Source organism: Carcharodon carcharias, chromosome 22, assembly GCF_017639515.1.
Source record: "Carcharodon carcharias isolate sCarCar2 chromosome 22, sCarCar2.pri, whole genome shotgun sequence".
In the NCBI taxonomy this organism is placed as follows: Eukaryota; Metazoa; Chordata; class Chondrichthyes; order Lamniformes; family Lamnidae; genus Carcharodon; species Carcharodon carcharias.
In genome coordinates, this window is record NC_054488.1 from 57,497,696 (window position 1) to 57,515,427 (window position 17,732).

Below are 17,732 nucleotides of genomic sequence, written 5' to 3' on the forward strand. Positions count from 1 at the left end.
TCAAGAAGGCAGTTCACCAGCACCTTCTCAAGGGCAACTAAGGATGGGCAATAAATGCAGGCCCAGCCAGTGAAGCCCACATGTGAATGAATTAAAACAAAGATTCATGACCCTCCAGAGTGAGTTTCGTCTCATCTCTGTTTTAAATGGGTGACCCCTTATATTTAAACAGTGATCCCTAGTTCTAGATTCTCCCACAAGAGGAAACATAATCTCCATATCCACTCTGTTAAGACCCCTCAGGATCGTATGTTTCATTCAAGTCGCCTCTTGCTCTTCTAAACTCCAGTGGATACAAGCGTAGCCTGCCCACTCTTTCCCCATAGGACAACCTGCCCATTCCAGCTGTGTCCTTCAGGACTTGGCCAGCTTGATCAGTCGTGGTGCTGCTGAGCCAGCCATGGTGATGGACATTGAAGACTCCCCACCCAGATTTTCCATTAGTGTTTCCTTCAAGTGGTGTTTAATATGGATGAGAACTGTTTCATCAGCTGGCGGGGTGGGGGGAGCAGTGGTCGGTTGTAATAAGCAGGTGGTTTTCTTGCCCATGTTTGATCTGATGCCATGAGACTTGAGGTCTGGAATTGATGTTGAGGACTCCCAAGGCAACTCGCCCCTGACTGTATATCACTGCTGCCACTCTGGTGGTCTGTTTGTTGGTGTGACAGGACATATCCAGGGATGGTGATGTTAGTGTTTGGGATATTGTCTCTAAAGTATGATTTGGTGAGTGTGACTATGTCAGGCTGTTGTTTGACAAATCTGTGGGACCGTTCTCCCAAATTTTGCACAAGCCTCCAGATGTTAACCAGGAGGACTTTGCAGGCTCCACTTGGCAGGTGTGCCTTGTTTCTGAAGCTTGGGTTGATACTGGGTGGTCAGAATAATTTAATTCTGTTTCAGCTTTTTTGTCGTGCATTGATGCAACTGAGTGGCTCGTTTAGCCATTTCAGAGGGCAGTTAAGAGTCAAACACATTGTTGTGGGTCTGGAGCCACATGGAGGCCAGACTAGGTAAGGACAGCAGATTTCCTTCCCACAAGGACATTGGCCTCATCAATGATGCCCACGTTCTGAGAATGAATTTAAAAAAAAAAGATAGTAAATAGAGGTAATACTACCTTCGTGCATCTTTTGATGAAGGTTTTATGTGATTTCTATTATGCTGGTGCTACAAGGGCAATCTGTCCTTCTGCTAGTGTAGGCTCATGTTGCAAGGGCAGTCACCCACCACTGTCAGTCTCCCTTCACACTGAGCTAATAAGAACTAATAGGTGTAGGATGTAACAATGGGCAGTGCAAATCCATTTTACATTTGGGATTATGGTAATGTATTCTTCAAAACTGGGTATGCTTGTCATTATTGGCAAACTCGTTCTAACTGTGGCCGATATATTCAGTGGACTTTTGCAATAGAGCACCCAGACCAATTAAGTTCAAGGAAAATGCTTGCAAAAGTTTAGCTGTTTATGAATGACTATTGGATTGTGGTAACTTGAGCTTCAGGTATTGCTAGGTCAAAGAGTACATTTTACAGTAGATCACCTAAGGATGTGATTGGTTCACCAGATCGTTCAACTGTGTTGAACCTACATGCACCTTAAAATGGCATATAGTGATTTTCTGTGTGGTGCTTCTGTGTGCTTCTAAGGTGAAGAAAGTTTACGTTTAATAACTGTTTCATTGGCAAACTGATGGAAAATATTGCTCGAGTAATTTGAAGCCTGACAAAAAGGTTAGCAGTGAAATAACCACAGGTTGTTGTTTCTTCTCTCTTATTTTGAGTGCAGTTTTTTTTGTGTAATTAAGCTCCATGGTAAGGATGTTGACTCTTGTCTGTGCCCACATTGACTGCATTCTGAATTAAGTATGTGTAAAGCTCGTGTCTAAGTATAAAATTGTATCAAATGAAAGCAAGAAAGAGAGGAAATAGATTTTTAGAATTCAGTCTTCTGGCACTTTTGTATGCACCACAAAAGGACTGTGCCATGATGTGAAATAAGTCGCCTTTTATGTATGGCCTGCATGCAATTGAGTTAACAATTAGACTTTTGCCATAGACTATGCATGGATGACCATATGGAATGTCCACCACACACCCCTTTAACGATCACACTGCCAGCCCATGATATTCTGGTTAAGACTAAGAGATTTATTTCCAAATAAAACAGTTGCACAGAAACAAAAGAATACAACAATAAATGAGATGTGTAAATTGTTTGAAAAATACATTTTAGACTTAGACAGTTTTGAGTTGTTTTTGAAATATTACAAGCGCTGTATCTTCACAGACCTTTTCTTAGCTCTATTGTAATGTGAAGCAGGGAACTGAAGGTTTCGGGGAAAACCCACGAACCATAACCAGTTTTCTGCAACTCCCAGGATGGGTCCCATCTGAAGAGGAAATGGATTTAAAATAGTCAGGTGATTAACATTGTTACAAATGTTTGAACTTGAGATGCCTCCCTTTTTAAATGGCCCAAATATGTCAAGTGTGGGATAATAAATTACTGTTTGTTCCAGTAAGTGAGCTTGCACACATTGACATCTCAATCTTCTGTTGCAATTAACTTCTGAATTCGGGTATCACAACAAGGGAAGTCAGCTTCATTAGATGATTCCATGAAAATTGGATATTTATAAGTAGTTTTGTATGTGGGCTATTCCAGATCCCAGGGACAATGAAAGTGTGTTCCAGATCCAGCTAACTGAAGCCAATTTTTAATTTGCATTATTTTATTTAAAGTCATATGTGAAACAGCTATTGTCATTATTTTGACGCGCAGGAAATTTCTGGTTCTATTTCAAGTTATTCACTCAAAATCAGAAATCATTTGTGTGATATTCTCAGGATGTACTTCTCCCTAGTACAGTATAATTAGGATGAGAAATTTTCTTTTGGGAAAGTATGGATCATACCTGTTTTCTTCCATGATATGGCAAGGCATGTTGACGCTCAAAATATACTGTAGAACAAAGCTGTGTAAATTTTTAAAACAAAAACAGAATTACCTGGAAAAACTCAGCAGGTCTGGCAGCATCGACGGAGAAGAAAAGAGTTGACGTTTCGAGTCCTCATGACCCTTCGACAGAACTTGAGTTCGAGAGACTCTCTCTCTCTCTCTCTCTCTCTCTCCCCCCCCCACCCCCAACACCTTAAACCAGCTTATATTTCAACTCTTTCTTGGACTCGAACTCAAGTTCTGTCGAAGGGTCATGAGGACTTGAAACGTCAACTTTTTCTTCTCCGCCGATGCTGCCAGACCTGCTGAGTTTTTCCAGGTAATTCTGTTTTTGTTTTTGTTTTGGATTTCCAGCATCCGCAGTTTTTTTGTTTTTATCTCTGTGTAAATTTTTCTTCTGCGTGGAGTAAGGGCCTCACTACATCATGTATGTTTGTGCTAGAGGGGATGGGTCATTGACCTCTTCCCAGTTTTCTGCTAATATTGCTTTTGAATGTGAAATTGTGGGTGGAGGGGTGCTAAAAAGATTTCTTAATATACACTGATCACACCTGGCTTTTCCCCACCACCACTTCTGAACCCTTCCACTGTCCTTGATTTTTTACATGTGTAACAGACAGCCAGTCCTGGATGAGCAGAGCTTGCCTCCAGCTAAATATTGGGAAGAGCAAATCCATTGTTCACAGTTCCTGTCACACTCCTTTACTTCGTCACTGACTCCATCCCTCTCCCTCGTAACTATTTATGGCTTGCAACCTTGGTATTCTATCTGACCCTGAGATCTGCTTCCCACCACATGTCCACTCCATAACCAAGACTGTGTACTGCCATCTCCATAACTTCTCATTGTTGGTGCCTCAGTTTACCTGTTCCAGGAACTCTCAGCCATACCTCTGTTAACTCTAGACTTGTTATCTGTTTCAGTGCTCACTTGGTCCATATTCCATCCTCCATAAACTTCAATGCATCCAAAACTCTGCTGCTTGTATCCTATCTTGCACTGTCTTGTTGATCTTTTTTTCAATTTATCTTCAATTCAAGACAATGCTGGAACAGAAGATTCTCATTCTTGTTTTCAAATCTCACCTTGGCCTTAGCCATCCTGATCTCTGTAACCTCCACGTCTATAACCCTCCATGATCTCTGCATTTCCCCAGTTCTGGCCTCTTATGCATCCCATCCTTAGCATCTCTGCCCCTCAATCTCTCCTCATTAAAGATGCGCCTTTAAAATTTTGACCAAGTTGCTCTAGTATCTACTTTTGTGGCTTGATGTAAAATTGTATTTGATAATGCACTTGTGAAGTGTCTTAGGGTGTTTTACTACATTTAGGACTCTATAAATGCAAGTAGTTGTTGTCTATTGCTGTTACTCTTCTGACACAGACTTCACACATGGTGATTTCTGATAGCAGTTTGCATATGCTGGCACTTAAATGGTAGCAATGAGCTGTCCTGTTGCAATAAGGTTGTCTTTTGCTTATATCCAGATATTTCATTGTTTTGAGATATCTGTAATCTCATCCTTATGACTTTATCATAGACGGGAAGCTTTAAACAGCCATAATTTGGATAAAATTGTGTTTTAACATGGAAATGTAACAGTACACAATATCCCAATGGTTAAAATGACTGATATTCAAACTGTGTCCAACACCATCTGTGCATTAAAATAATCCCCTATTTTATTATTCCTTCAGTTGGTTTTTGCACAACAGTATTGGCTTTAAGGGTCTTGTAAAGTTTTGATTCTTGCAGTTGATTTGCAGCAGCAATTAGTAGCTAGGTTGGGGTTACTTCTCACGCAATGTCTTGACTTACAACAAAATATTGTTACAGTATTTTTAGTTTTACTTTCTAAAATCCATGGCTAAAAATGGATTTCTTAATTACAACAGGCTAGATGTAAATCCAATTGCTGTTTGTATTATAAGTGTATTGCCAGGGTGGAAACTGATGTTGAATTTGGGACAGGCAAACACTTCTGCATGAAAGTATAGCTAATTAAACGTTCTTCATTCTTGTCATACCCACTTTTAATCCAATATATAAAAGTTTACTTACTGTGACCTGCTAACCAAGGCAAGTCTTGTACTCCCACCTGCATCGAGTTGTTTTTTTAAGCTTGTTTATTTTCAGTTGGTAAGCTTTGCCAAATCTTGGCTGCCCTCCAGTGCAGCTCTATTAGCTTTCGTGACCCAGTTGGACTGGAAGGGAGAGAGGAAGAAAAGTGAATAAAATCGTTTGGTTTTATCCAAATAGTGCACTGTTTTAATAGCAGGCATAGAGACTACCCAGATTCCTGTTTTAAAGAGGTAGTATTTTTTTAAAATTTTAACCTCTAGCTATGGGTGTTGCCAGCGAGTACTATCCCTAGTTCCCCTTCAGAAGGTGGAGGTGAGCCACTACCTCAAACCACGGCAATCCTCTCTGTTAAAGGTACCCTCGTGGTGCTGTTGTGTAGAGACTTTCAGGATTTTGACCTAGTAACAATGAAATAATGGTGATGGATGTATGTTAGGATAACGTGGAGGTGAAGGTGCTTCTGTGCACCAGTTACCCTTGTGACCCCTCCCCACCCCTCACCTCTCAGAACATGTTTGGGAGGTACTGTTGAAGAACCTTTAGCAAGTAGTTGGAGTGCATTCTGTAGAAGGTGCACAGCCTCCATGCACTGATGGTGAATGGTCTGCTGATCAAATGATCTACTTTCCTTTGGATGCCGTCGAGCTCCTTTTGTGTTGCAGATGCACTCCTCCAAACAAGTGAAATGTGTCCCATCTTCTGACATGTGCCTTGTATGTGGTGGCAACTTTAGGAAGTCGGGACGTGTGCCGGGGCCACAATACTCAGCCTTTGATATGCTATGGTATGAGACTGGTTGAGTTTTCTGGTCAGTGGTGACCTGCCAAGATGTTGGTGATGGTAAGGGCAGAAAGGAAATAAAGTTACTTTGATTTTAATGTCTCCTGCTCTTGTACAAGCTTTATTCTTTGAAACATTGTCTTGGCTTGTCTGGTAGCACTCCAGCCTTTAGAGTTGATGGCTGTCAGGTCAAGCCTCACTATAGTGGAGGAGAATTGAAACATAATGGCAGCAATGTGAGGAACATCTAAGTCTGAGACAGGAAAAGGCGAACAGCATCAATCAAACTGTTGTAATAGAAGCAGAAAACTCAAATAAAATGCATCTTGAAAACCTTAGCAGAAGAGAAGGGAAAATGAAAAGTTGAGATAAGGCGAAATCACAAAAAGGCAAGGATATAAAAATAATCTGAGAAAACTAGGAAAAAGAATAAGGATTAATATTCCAAGAAATTGGGTGCAGGATTCAATAATGTGAATGTATATGTACCCAAATTTGAGTGTTAGTAAAATGAATAACTGTAGAGATATAACAGCTATACTGGAGATGTGACATATGTTTAAATACGACAGGGGCATAATATTGATTATATTTTTGAGAGAAAGCGAGTGGGATGACAGTGTTAGTGCTGAAACATTGCATTGTCAGTGGGCTGCATCAAGACCTTCTATATGTGTAAAGATAAAAGAAATAGGAAGGAAAATCATACAATTTTACAGGCCTTCAAACTGGTGATGAATTAGAGGGGGAAGCTGGAAGACAGCTTGGAGAGAGAGAGAACAACAGGGCAATGACATTGGCTGTTTTTTTTTAATTACCCCAAGGTAGATTTGCATAAAGATGATGCATGTGGTCTTGGTGGCAAATACTTTTTTGGAATGATTTCAGGACTGCTTTGTTCATGAGTATGTTTCCAATCCAATGAGGAAAGAAGCATTGCTTCATATAATTTTGTGGGAGGAAGTGGGGCAAATAACCGATGAGAGTAGAGGAACAGTTGAGAAATGTTGACCACCCAATTGGGTTCATTGTAAATGGAAAAAAGAGCAATGGAGATGCATGGAACTGGAAAAAGGCAAAGTTCAGTGATTTGAGAAGAGGTCTGGCTCAAATTAATAAACAGAAAAATTAACAATCAGTTTGACCGATTAGCAATAGAAAATCTTCAAACATAAGGTGGGTTGAGCACAAGGCAAAACATCTTGTGAATAAGTAAAGATTAAAACTAAAGATAAAAAAGATTAAAGATTAAAATTTGTTTGACACTATGCTTCTCAAAATGGAATCTGCAAAATAATCTCTCTAGCAGGTGAGAGAGCAACGGGAAAAAAATACACAGAAGGTAGAAAAAAGAAACCGTTTGCTTTGTATAAGTGAATGGTAGCTCATGTTAGTCCACATGGGTAGTCGACAAGATGTCCACTCCTGAAGTTCCCGAATGCTTTGCTGCCTTTGTGGTGATGAGTGCCTTGGTTACCATTGTTTTCAACAGTGAGCCTTGCATTTACTTTCACTAGGAGGAGAATGGAGATGGAAGGTCAGTTCTGCTGTGATACTAGCATTCAATTTAGACTTATGTAATGAGCAAGGCCCATTATAATGCTTCCTGGCTTGCTGAATATTTCCAGCCATTTCTGTTAATCTTTTGGTTCGATTTTTGTAATCGTGGAAAAGCTGTCAGGTGGACTTAATTAAATCTTTAACTATATTTTCAAAAATGCAAATTCCTTTCATGATTAAATAACACGGAGAAATTATAGTAGAAAGGATAGGAAATTGGCTGTTGGATATGAAGTAGAATGTTGCTTGGATTGGAGAAATATTGAAAACCATGTACTTCAGGAGTGAGTATTAATTTTTTGTATTTCTTACTGCATATTTAGGGAACCTCATCTTGAAACTTGACACAAAAATAATGGGTTTGTAATGAACAAGGAGATTGTAAAAACCTCAGAGACATAGGGTACTGGAATGGGCAGAAAGGTGACATGCAATATCAGGTGTGTGGGAATGCATTTTGGAAGGAAAAGATAAGTGACCATATACATTCATTGGAAAGATGCTGAAGGGTGTGGATGAATAAAAAATACAATTAGAGGTTCAAATGCCTAATCTCCTGAAGGTGTGGATGAAGGTGGATCACACCATAATGCCAACTGAGTCTTTCAAATCTAAGAGCTAAGCGTGTAATAGATTTGAATGGAATTTAGTCTGGCTGCAGTTGGAGTACTGTGCAGTTTAGGTGTTCTTTTTACAGAAAGCACATTACAGCTATAGAGATCGTACAACATAGGCTGGTGCTATTGATGCAAAACGATAGGGGAGGGGAGATTCGAAATACAGAAGCTATTTTCCTGAAGGGAAAGGCTTATGAGGTAATCTATCAGGAGCTAAAAAAATTATGATTTTTGAAATTGAATAGTGAAAAATTGATTTCTATGGGGGGTTTGGTGACATGGGGTCATAAATTTAAAATTATTAATGAGAAATGTTAGGATGTATTTTGTTATTGGAACATGATATGTCGCAAGAGTGGTTGAAGCAGAGATGATTGCACTTTTAAGGAAAACGTAACTAAATATTGAAAGCAGAGGAAGATATGGGGTATGAGGAGAGAGCAAAATGGTGCATTCAGTTTGAATGCTGTGGCAAAAAGCAAGCATACATGATGGGTTGAATGCCCCCCCACCCATGGTGTTGATTTTATTGTTCATAATCTGGTTGTCACTCCATTGCTGTACTTCACTGGGGCTATTTTACTTCGGAACAGTAAATCCATACCTGTATACCTGGTCCAGTAATTCAGGTAAACATTGGAGATCTTGAGGTGGAAGTTCTCTGTATCCAGGCTAACAATCTTCCCTCAACTAATTCCATCAAAATAAACTTATTTAACTGCCCACTATCTGATTGTGGGATCTTGCTATGTAGAAAATGGCTGCTATTCTTGAGTGCATAATGACCACGCCATGACGAGGTGAATATGAAGCACAAACGCCAGGAAATGCCCATCTCCAACAAGAGAGAATCTAACCATTGCCCCTTGAAATTCAATGGAATTACCATCGCTGAATCCCCCACTATCAACATCCTGTGGGTTACCATTGACCAGAAGCTGAACTGGAATAGCCATATAAATACTGTGGCTGCAAGAGCAGGTCAGAGGCTAGGAATCCTGCAGTGAGTAACTTGCCTCCTGACTCTGCCAAAGCCTCTCCACTATCTACAAGGCCCAAATCAGGAGTGTGATGGAATGCTCTCCACTTGCCTGGATGGATGCAGCTCCAATAACACTGAAGAAACTTGACACCATTCCAGGGCAAAGCAGCCTGCTTGATTGGCACCCCTTCCACAAACATTCACTCCCTCCACCACTGACGAACAGTGGCAGCAGTGTGTACCACTTACAAGATGCACTGCAGAAACTCACCAAGGCTTCATGGCAGCACCTTCCAAACCCGTGACCACCACTATCTAGAAGGACAAGGGCAGTAGATACATGGGAACATCACCACCTCCAAACCATTCACCATTCTGACTTGGAAATAATATTGCCATTCCTTCACTGTCGCTGAGTCAAGATCCTGGAACTCCACCCCTAACAGCACTGTGGGTGTACCTACGTCAGATGGACTGCAGTGGTTAAAGAAGGCAGCTCACCACCACTTTTTCAAGGGAAATTAGGGATGGGCAATAAATGCTGGTTTAGCCAGCAGTGTCCACATCGCATGAATGAATAAAAAAAAATGGAGGTTTTGAAATGTGATTAGGTGCTGTACAAATGTGATCTTTTACGTCACCCTTGAATTTGAAATAATGAGATTAAGTGATGAGGCTGGAGAATCAAGTGTCAATCATTTGTGCCATTGCATTTAGTACTACTTTATGATAAACTGTCTTAAAGAATGTTTGTGGTAACATGAATCTTTCATCTTGCTAGAATTCAGGTGATATAAATCTGTTCCATATTATTAGTAAAGTTGTTGAGTTGATGAAATCCATCATGGCTTGCCTGATATTAAATCTAATGAATAAATGCAATACATAGGTTTGATATGAGAACCCAAAATTAGACATCTGGTATTTTATTCACATTGCATCCACAGGATTTTAGTGTAATGTTTTATTTGGATATGTCTGATATGGATATGTTCCTCCTCATCTCTGTCTTAAATGAGCAACTCTTTTTTATTTTTAAACAGTGACCCCTAATTTTAGTGAAATAAGTGGTTTTATTGGTGCTAACTAGTCTATTTCAAATAACTTGATGTTCAACTGGAGTAGATTGTTTCTTTTGAAACTGGTAGACCAAGGAATCCACAGTGTTGATTGATTCAAATCAACTTGTTTCTAATTGTAATATATAACAAATAAGGAAAGAGTAATTTTCTTTTGCAGCACTGATCCAATCAGACTAAACTGAAGCATTCAAATTATTAAAATGGCTTGCTGTTTTTATTGCTAGTGACTTCCAATGCATCAAGACCCAACAGGTGCCTGTCCATTTATCCAGTAGTGCATGTTCTACAGATTGAAAAGAGAAGATGGAATAAGGCTGAAAGGAAAAGGAATCATAATTCATTGGTTTTGACTTTGGAGAAGAGAATTTGGTTTGTAATTATCTTGAATTTTATGGTTTGTGACACTTTGGAAAGCTATGGCCTGTAGTTGTTTTTGTCAAACCGGGCTAAATATGTCATGTGGCCATATTAAAATGCATTGTGCAAAGGCATACTGATGACCAGTATACTAACCATATATCCTTTGACTGTAATAAGACCTTTGTTAACCCTGTCCGGCTCTTCAATCATTTTAGAGAGTGTTTCTTCATTTTTTTGAAAAAAGGATCTGCCACTGGCTTTCAACCTAGTTTGGTTTTATTGCACAATAGGCAATAGATTAATATTAGTTAAAATAAACCATCTCTTTATAACTTAGTAAGACTAGTTGGATCAACAGGTATTCTGTTATCAATGGCAAGGTCAGAACTACTCAGGTTGTTGACTCATCAATACATATCCATTAGCAGATATGTTCACGGAGTCTGGGGCTTAGAGCTTGGTATGATTTTTTATTTTTGAATTGCTAAGGTGTTTTCAAAATGGTGTGTTGAGGGATTAAAAACTGAATGGTGCCAGTATTGAGGAAATACAAATTGAATGTGAGCACTCTATCGATACTAAGTACACCTCAGATCAGGTACAACACAGCGAAGTGAAGGGTGAAGTGACTCTTTCAAAACCCCCCACCTCCCTCAGCATGCCTCATTAAAAACAGCCTCCACCAGTAACATTATCTCACATTAGTCAATCTTTCGAATTATGCATTGAGAATTTATTGACCAATTAAAGAGTGTGACTTACAACTATGCAAATACGTTTTAATGGAAACTTGACCTGTAACATAACAATGCAATTTCAGGCATAATTTAGGAACAAAGGAACAGGAGTAGACCATCCAGCCCCTCGAGCCTGCTCTGCCATCCAGCCCTTCAAGTTTGAAAATAGCAATTCTATGATAACGTTTTTGGGCTTGGGTCTTCTGCAGATAGCCTGAAGTAATAGTTACATCTTAATCATGTTGAACACTGCTTGGGGGGTGGCAAGGGTGCAGAATGTATTCTGGATGGGGGACTTCAATGTCCATCACCAAGAGTGACTCAGTAGCACTGCTACTGACTGAGCTGGCTGAGTCCTAAATGACATAGCTGCTAGACTGGGCCTGCGGCAGGTTGTGAGGGGACCAACGAGGGAAAAACATTCTTGACCTCATCCTCACCAACCTGCCTGCCGCAGATGCATCTGTCCATGTATTGGTAGGAGTGACCACCGCATGGTCGTTGTGGAGACGAAGTCTTGCCTTCACTTTGAGGATACCCTCCATGTTGTGTGGCACTACCACCACGCTAAATGGGATAGATTTCAAACATATTTAGCAGCTCAAGACTGGGCATCCATGAGGTGCTATGGGCCATCAGCTACAGCAGAATTGTACTTGAACACCATCTGTAACCTCATGGCCCATGGCATATCCCCCATTCTACCATTACTATCAAGCCAGAGGATCAACCCTGGTTCAATAAAGAGTGCAAGGGGGCATGCCAGGAGCAGCATCAATCTGGTGAAGCTATAACAGAGGACTACTTTGTGCCAAACATCATAAGCAGTAAGTGTTAGACAGAGCTAAGCGATCCCACAACAAATGGATAGGATCTAAACTCTGCAGTCCTCTCATTCAGTCGTGAATGGTGGTGGACAACTGAATAAAACTCGCTGGAGGAGCAGGAGGTTCCACAAATATCCCCATCCTCAATGATGGGGGAGCTCAGCACATCTGTGCAAAAGGTAAGGCTGAAACATTTGCTTCAGTCTTCAGCCAGAAGTGATCCCATCTTGGCCTCCTCCGGAGGTCCCCAGCATCACATATGCTAGTCTTCAACCAATTTGATTCACTGCACGTGATATCGAGAAATGGCTGAAGACATTGGATGGTGCCAAGGCGATAGATCCTGACAATATTCTGGTAATAATACTGAAGACTTGGCTCCAGAACCCCTAGCCAAACTGTTCCAGTACAGCTACAACACTGGCATCTACCCAGATATGTGGAAAATTGCCCAGGTATGCCTTGTACACAAAAAGCAGGACAAAATCCTACCCGGCTTAGCTGCTGACCTCGTTACAGCCATGGTTCAAACATGGGCAAAAGAGCTAAACCCCCGAGGTGAGGTGAGAATGACTGCCCTTGATATTAAGGCTGCATTTGACCGAGTGTGGCATCAAGGAGCCCTAGCAAAATTCTAGTCAATGGGAATAGGGAGAAAAGCTCTCCACTGGTTGGAGTCATACCTAGCACAAAGGAAGATGGTTATAGTTGTTGGAGGTCAGTCATCTCAGCTCCAGGACATCACTGCAGGAGTTCCTCAGGGTCATGTCCTCGGCCCAACCATCTCCAACTGCTTCAACAATGACTTACTTTCCATCATAAAGTCAGAAGTGGGATGTTTGCTGATTGCATGATGTTCAGCACCATTTGCGATTATTTGCGATTCCTCAGATACTGAAGTAGTCCATGTCCAAATGCAGCAAGACTGGACAATATCGATATATAAAAGCAAAGAACTGCGGATGCTGGAAATCCAAAACAAAAACAAAAGGCAGAAATACCTGGAAAAACTAAGCAGGTCTGGCAGCATCGGTGGAGAAGAGCACAGTTGACATTTCGAGTCCTCATGACCCTTCAACAGAACTAAGTAAAAGTAGGAAAGGGGTGAAATATAAGCTTATATTTCTTATAAGCTTATATGAGGACTCGAAACGTCAACTGTGCTCTTCTCCACTGATGCTGCCAGACCTGCTGAGTTTTTCCAGGTATTTCTGCACAATATCCAGGCTTGGGCTGACAATTGGCAAGTAACATTCACGCCACACAAGTGCCAGGCGATGACCATCTCCAACAAGAGAGAATCTAACCATCGCTCCTTGATGTTCAATGGCACTACCATCACTGAATCCTCCACTGTCAGCATCTTCTGTTGCAGCCATTGACAGAAACTGAGCTGGACTCCACATACAAATACTGTGGCTACAAGAGCAGGTCAGAGACTAGGAATGGTGCAACGAGTGACCCAGCTCCTGACTCCCCAAAGTCTGTCCACCACCTATGTGGCACAAGTCAGGAGTGTGATGAATACTCCTCACTTGCCTGGATGAGTGCAGCTCCCACAACACTCAAGAAGCTCAACACCATCCAGGACAAAGCAGCCCCGCTTGATTGGCACCCCATCCACAAACATTCACTCCCTTTGCCACTGACGCATAATGGCAACAGTGTGTACCATCTACAAGATGCACAACAGGAACTCATCAAGGCCTCTTTGACAGCACCTTCCAAACCCATGACTACCACCATCCAGAAGGATAAGGGCAGCAGATACATGGGAACATCACCACCTGGCAGTTTCCCTCCTAAATTTTAGACCAGGAAATCTGGGTAATCAAGATCACCTGAAGTGGCTTCCTTGGGGACTTCCATAGGTTTCCAGTAGGTCTGACTATGAATATATTCTGCTTATTTTCATTTTCCCCCGGCCTCCTGAAGTAGCTCTCACCCCCCTCACTGAGAACCCTCGACTAACAAGGTAAACTTGCTGTGATTTAAGCTATTTTCAATCCATAAGACATATATTTAAGGAACTTGCCTGATGGCACATTTAACTACTTGCACAAGTCATGAGGATCGGTCTATAGTTTGTGCTCAATTTACTGTTGTAAGCCAAGAAGCAGTTGGGTGCCATTGATATCTTTTTTTTGTGTTGGGAAGTACTGGTTATAATGGAGATTTTGTTTGTTTATGATGTGGTAGAAACCAAGGGAGATTAGAATGCTAACTTCTTTGAAAGCATATGAGATTACTCTGCTCTAGTTTAGCAGTATTCAAATTTTATTTGTGAATTTTAGGCTTATTAAGGGGAGGGTGTTGATGTTTTGGGAATCGGGCATTTCTCATCAGCATCATCAACCCCAGGTCACAGATAGTGTGGTTAGAAGCTCCATCTTCCGCTCTCCAAGAATGTGTCTCTGCTGCAGCCTCACAAGAGCATCCACACTGCATTGGTGTCACATACACTTACTCTCCCATTTGTGGTTTTGCCAGTTGAGTGCCAAATTGGGGTCAGTTTACTACTGTGTGCCCGTGGCTACTGAATGAGACTGGAAAAATGGCACTGAGGTGGGTGATCAGTTAATATCTAGTTGAATGGTGGAGCAGGCTCGAGGGGGTGAATGGCCTACTCCTACTTTCATGTTCCTGTGTTCCAAATCCATGCTATAGTGAGCCCTTGCAAGCAGCAGAGTTTCAGTTGAAGCTGTTTTAAATGTCAGTCCTGGGGATCCTTTTTCTGTATATTGCTATGATTTTGAACTTTGAATGTAGCTTTTTCTATTAACAATAGGAGCAGGTGTCTGGAATTTAGTGTTTTGTTTTTGTGTTTTTAAAAATCTGGGTGTTCTGTGGAATCCTCGCGGATGATAACTTAGAGCTGTCAAAAAGCTTTCAATGTTTGGATTCAAAGTTAGAACACTACTTTGAAAACCTTAGTGCATCTGTGTTATCCCTGTGGCTGAATTCTTGATGTAGCTGCACAATGTAGTTTGTGGTAGTGAGGGCTTCTGAAACTTTACATTTAGATCTTTAATTGTGTGTTCAAAGCTTTGAAATCTGAGACCTGGCTCTGTGAAACATTGATAATACTGCTCAAAAATGGGAATTTCAGATGTCTTGTCAGATTCAATGGTTTTCTGTAAAATTTGTGAAGTATTTTTGCCTTAATTTTTCATCAGAGTTGTTAATGCATGTTTCTGCTTGTTTACAGCCTGTACAGTCATATTAATTTTTTGTCTTGTAATTATTTTAAATGCTTGAGGAAAATAATACTTATTGAGAGATGCACTAAAAAACTTGAAAGCCCTAAATTCAGATAGCACCTTATCATGTGTCACACATGATCAGTGTTTCTGTGTGCAAATGTGGCAGTTGTTTCGTATGCAGCAGAATCACACGAGCATCAATGAGATGAGTAATCATGAAATCTGTTTTTGGTGGTATTAATTTGAGGGCTGGATGTTAGCCTAGACGTTGGAGCTTTTCCAATCTCCTCTTAGCATTATTCAAAGGAATTTTCAATGTCTAACTGAACAACTGGAATAGGTAATCAAGCCCCTGTTTAATGTCTCATTTAAAGGATGATACCTCCGAAAATGTAGCTTTCCTTCAACAGTGCCTCGGAGCGTCAATGTACTTAAGTCATGGACCGTAAATCAACAAAAATCTGACAAAGATGAGAGCGCTGTGTGTGTGAGAGAAGAGTGTGCATTAGAATATTACAATATTCTAAAATATATGCTGAGTATACTTTTACCAATGTTAAGTTGATGATTGAGCTGAGGGAGACTGTGACGTGGTGGTAATGTCACTGGACGAGTAAAACAGAAGCTCAGGTTAATGCTCAGGGAACACAGTTTAAATCCCACCATGGCTGCAGGTGGATTTTAAATTCAATTGATTACAAATTCTGGAATGGAAAGCTAGTCTCAATAATGGAGACCGTAAAACTATGACCAATTGCTGTAAAAACCCAACAGGTTCATGAATGTCCTTTTTTAGGAAGGAAATTTGTCATCCTTACACAGTCTGGCTTACATGTGACTTCAGACCCGCAGCAATGTAGTAACTGTGTTCTCGAGGGCAGTTAGGCAAATACAGGCCTTACTAGTGATGCCCACACCCTGTGAATGAATGAATTAAAAAATAAATCGCTAAACCAAGTTATTTGTATGTACTAGGTAGAAATTTTCCACCTGTATGACGGTTGATGCAAAAAAGCCACCTAACTAGGTTGTCAAAAATGGGAAGGAAGCAAAATGTTCAATAAACTTGAGCATTGAAATAACTTTTTCATTGGGTACTCTGTGCAAACTGGTAAAGTAAGCTAGTAAAAATTACAGGGATTTATTTGATATTTTCAAATCTAGTTCGTTCTAAGTTGAGCTATTTTGCAAATATGGAAAATTTCAGTCCTTTCTGCCACTCTGTTTTCCTTTTTTCCCCCCCTTTCCGAAAGGTGCTAACTCCATGTTTGGGTACAATTTTATGCATAGAAGCCACCTGATGGCAAATGCTATTGGTCATTTTGTATGTGAACCTACACCGTGTTAGTGGGTTGTCTTCATAGGCAACCCTAGCTCAACCCGTTCTCATGTCTCTTCCTCTGTGTACGTGTTCACCTAGTGTACACAGCTTACGCGTATGAACACCTGGTGTGCATGTCCGCTGACCGCATGTATAGTTAGAATGCATGCAGAGACCAGAAATTGAAGCTGTTTCTGTATGTTTCAATACTACGTTGTGTAGTGCATTTATCCACTAAATTACAGGAGCATGATCACCTCTGTGTATCTAGTTTTTTAAAATTCATTTACAGGATGTGGGCATCGCCGGCTAGGCCAGCTTTTATTGCCCATCCCTAATTGCCCTTGAGAAGGCAGTGGTGAGCTGTCTTCTTAACCGCTGCAGCCCATGTGGTGTAAGTGCACCCACAGTGCTGTTTGTGATGAAGTTCCAGGATTTTGATCCGGCGACAGTGAAGGAATGGCAATTTAATTCCTTGTCACAATGGTGAGTGGCTTGGAGGGGAACCTCCAGGTGGTGGTGCTTGCATATATGTGCTGTGCTCCTTCTTCTAGATGGTCATGGGTTTGAAAGGTGTTGCCGAAGGAGTCTTGGTGAGTTTCTGCAGTGCACCTTGTAGATGGTACACACTGCTGCTACTGTGCATCGGTGGTGGAGGGAGTTAGTGTTGCTGGAAGGGGTGCCAGTCAAGCAGGCTTTGTCCTGGATGGGGTTGAGCTTCTTGAATGTTGTTGGAGCTGCACTCATTCAGGCAAGTGGAGAGCATTCTGTCACACTCCTGACTTGTGCCTTGTAGATGGTGGACAGGCTTTGGGGAGTCAGGAGGTGAGTTACTTACCGCAGGATTTCTAGCCTCTGACCTGCTCTTGTAGCCACAGTATTCATATGGCTGGTCCAGTTCAATTTCTGGCTTTATTTATCGGCTCTGGGACTTTTGTTAAAAATAGAGTCAGGATTGGAATATGAGATGGTTTGTGATATTGTGGTAAATTTGTCTACCTCTGTCATGTTCTTTACCTGAGCATAGTATTTTCCAATGAATAAAGCTACTTTAATCTCTGGAATTCAGATTTTGTTCTGTATATCTTAGTAATTGAAATTAATGGTAGATCCAGAAGGTGCATCACAGCTCAATGTTAATACAGAATTCATTCTCTAATATATTGCCATTCTGGCATGAATTTATGCAGTTATGATTCTTGGGTTAAGAATCTTGT

The 17,732-nt window shown here is 40.9% G+C and overlaps 1 protein-coding gene across 4 annotated transcripts in view; it reads left to right on the forward strand.

The window, feature by feature from the left end:
• helz (helicase with zinc finger) overlaps window positions 1–17,732 on the forward strand; it is a 253,424-nt gene that overhangs the window by 13,373 nt on the left and 222,319 nt on the right. The window contains exon 1 of one of the 4 annotated variants that reach the window (XM_041216947.1): window positions 10,416–10,436. The exons of the other annotated variants lie outside the window; for them this stretch is intronic. The gene's annotated coding sequence lies outside the window, so the exon portion shown is untranslated. Of the gene's footprint in view, window positions 1–10,415; window positions 10,437–17,732 lie in introns of those variants that run through there. 4 annotated transcript variants of the gene reach the window in all.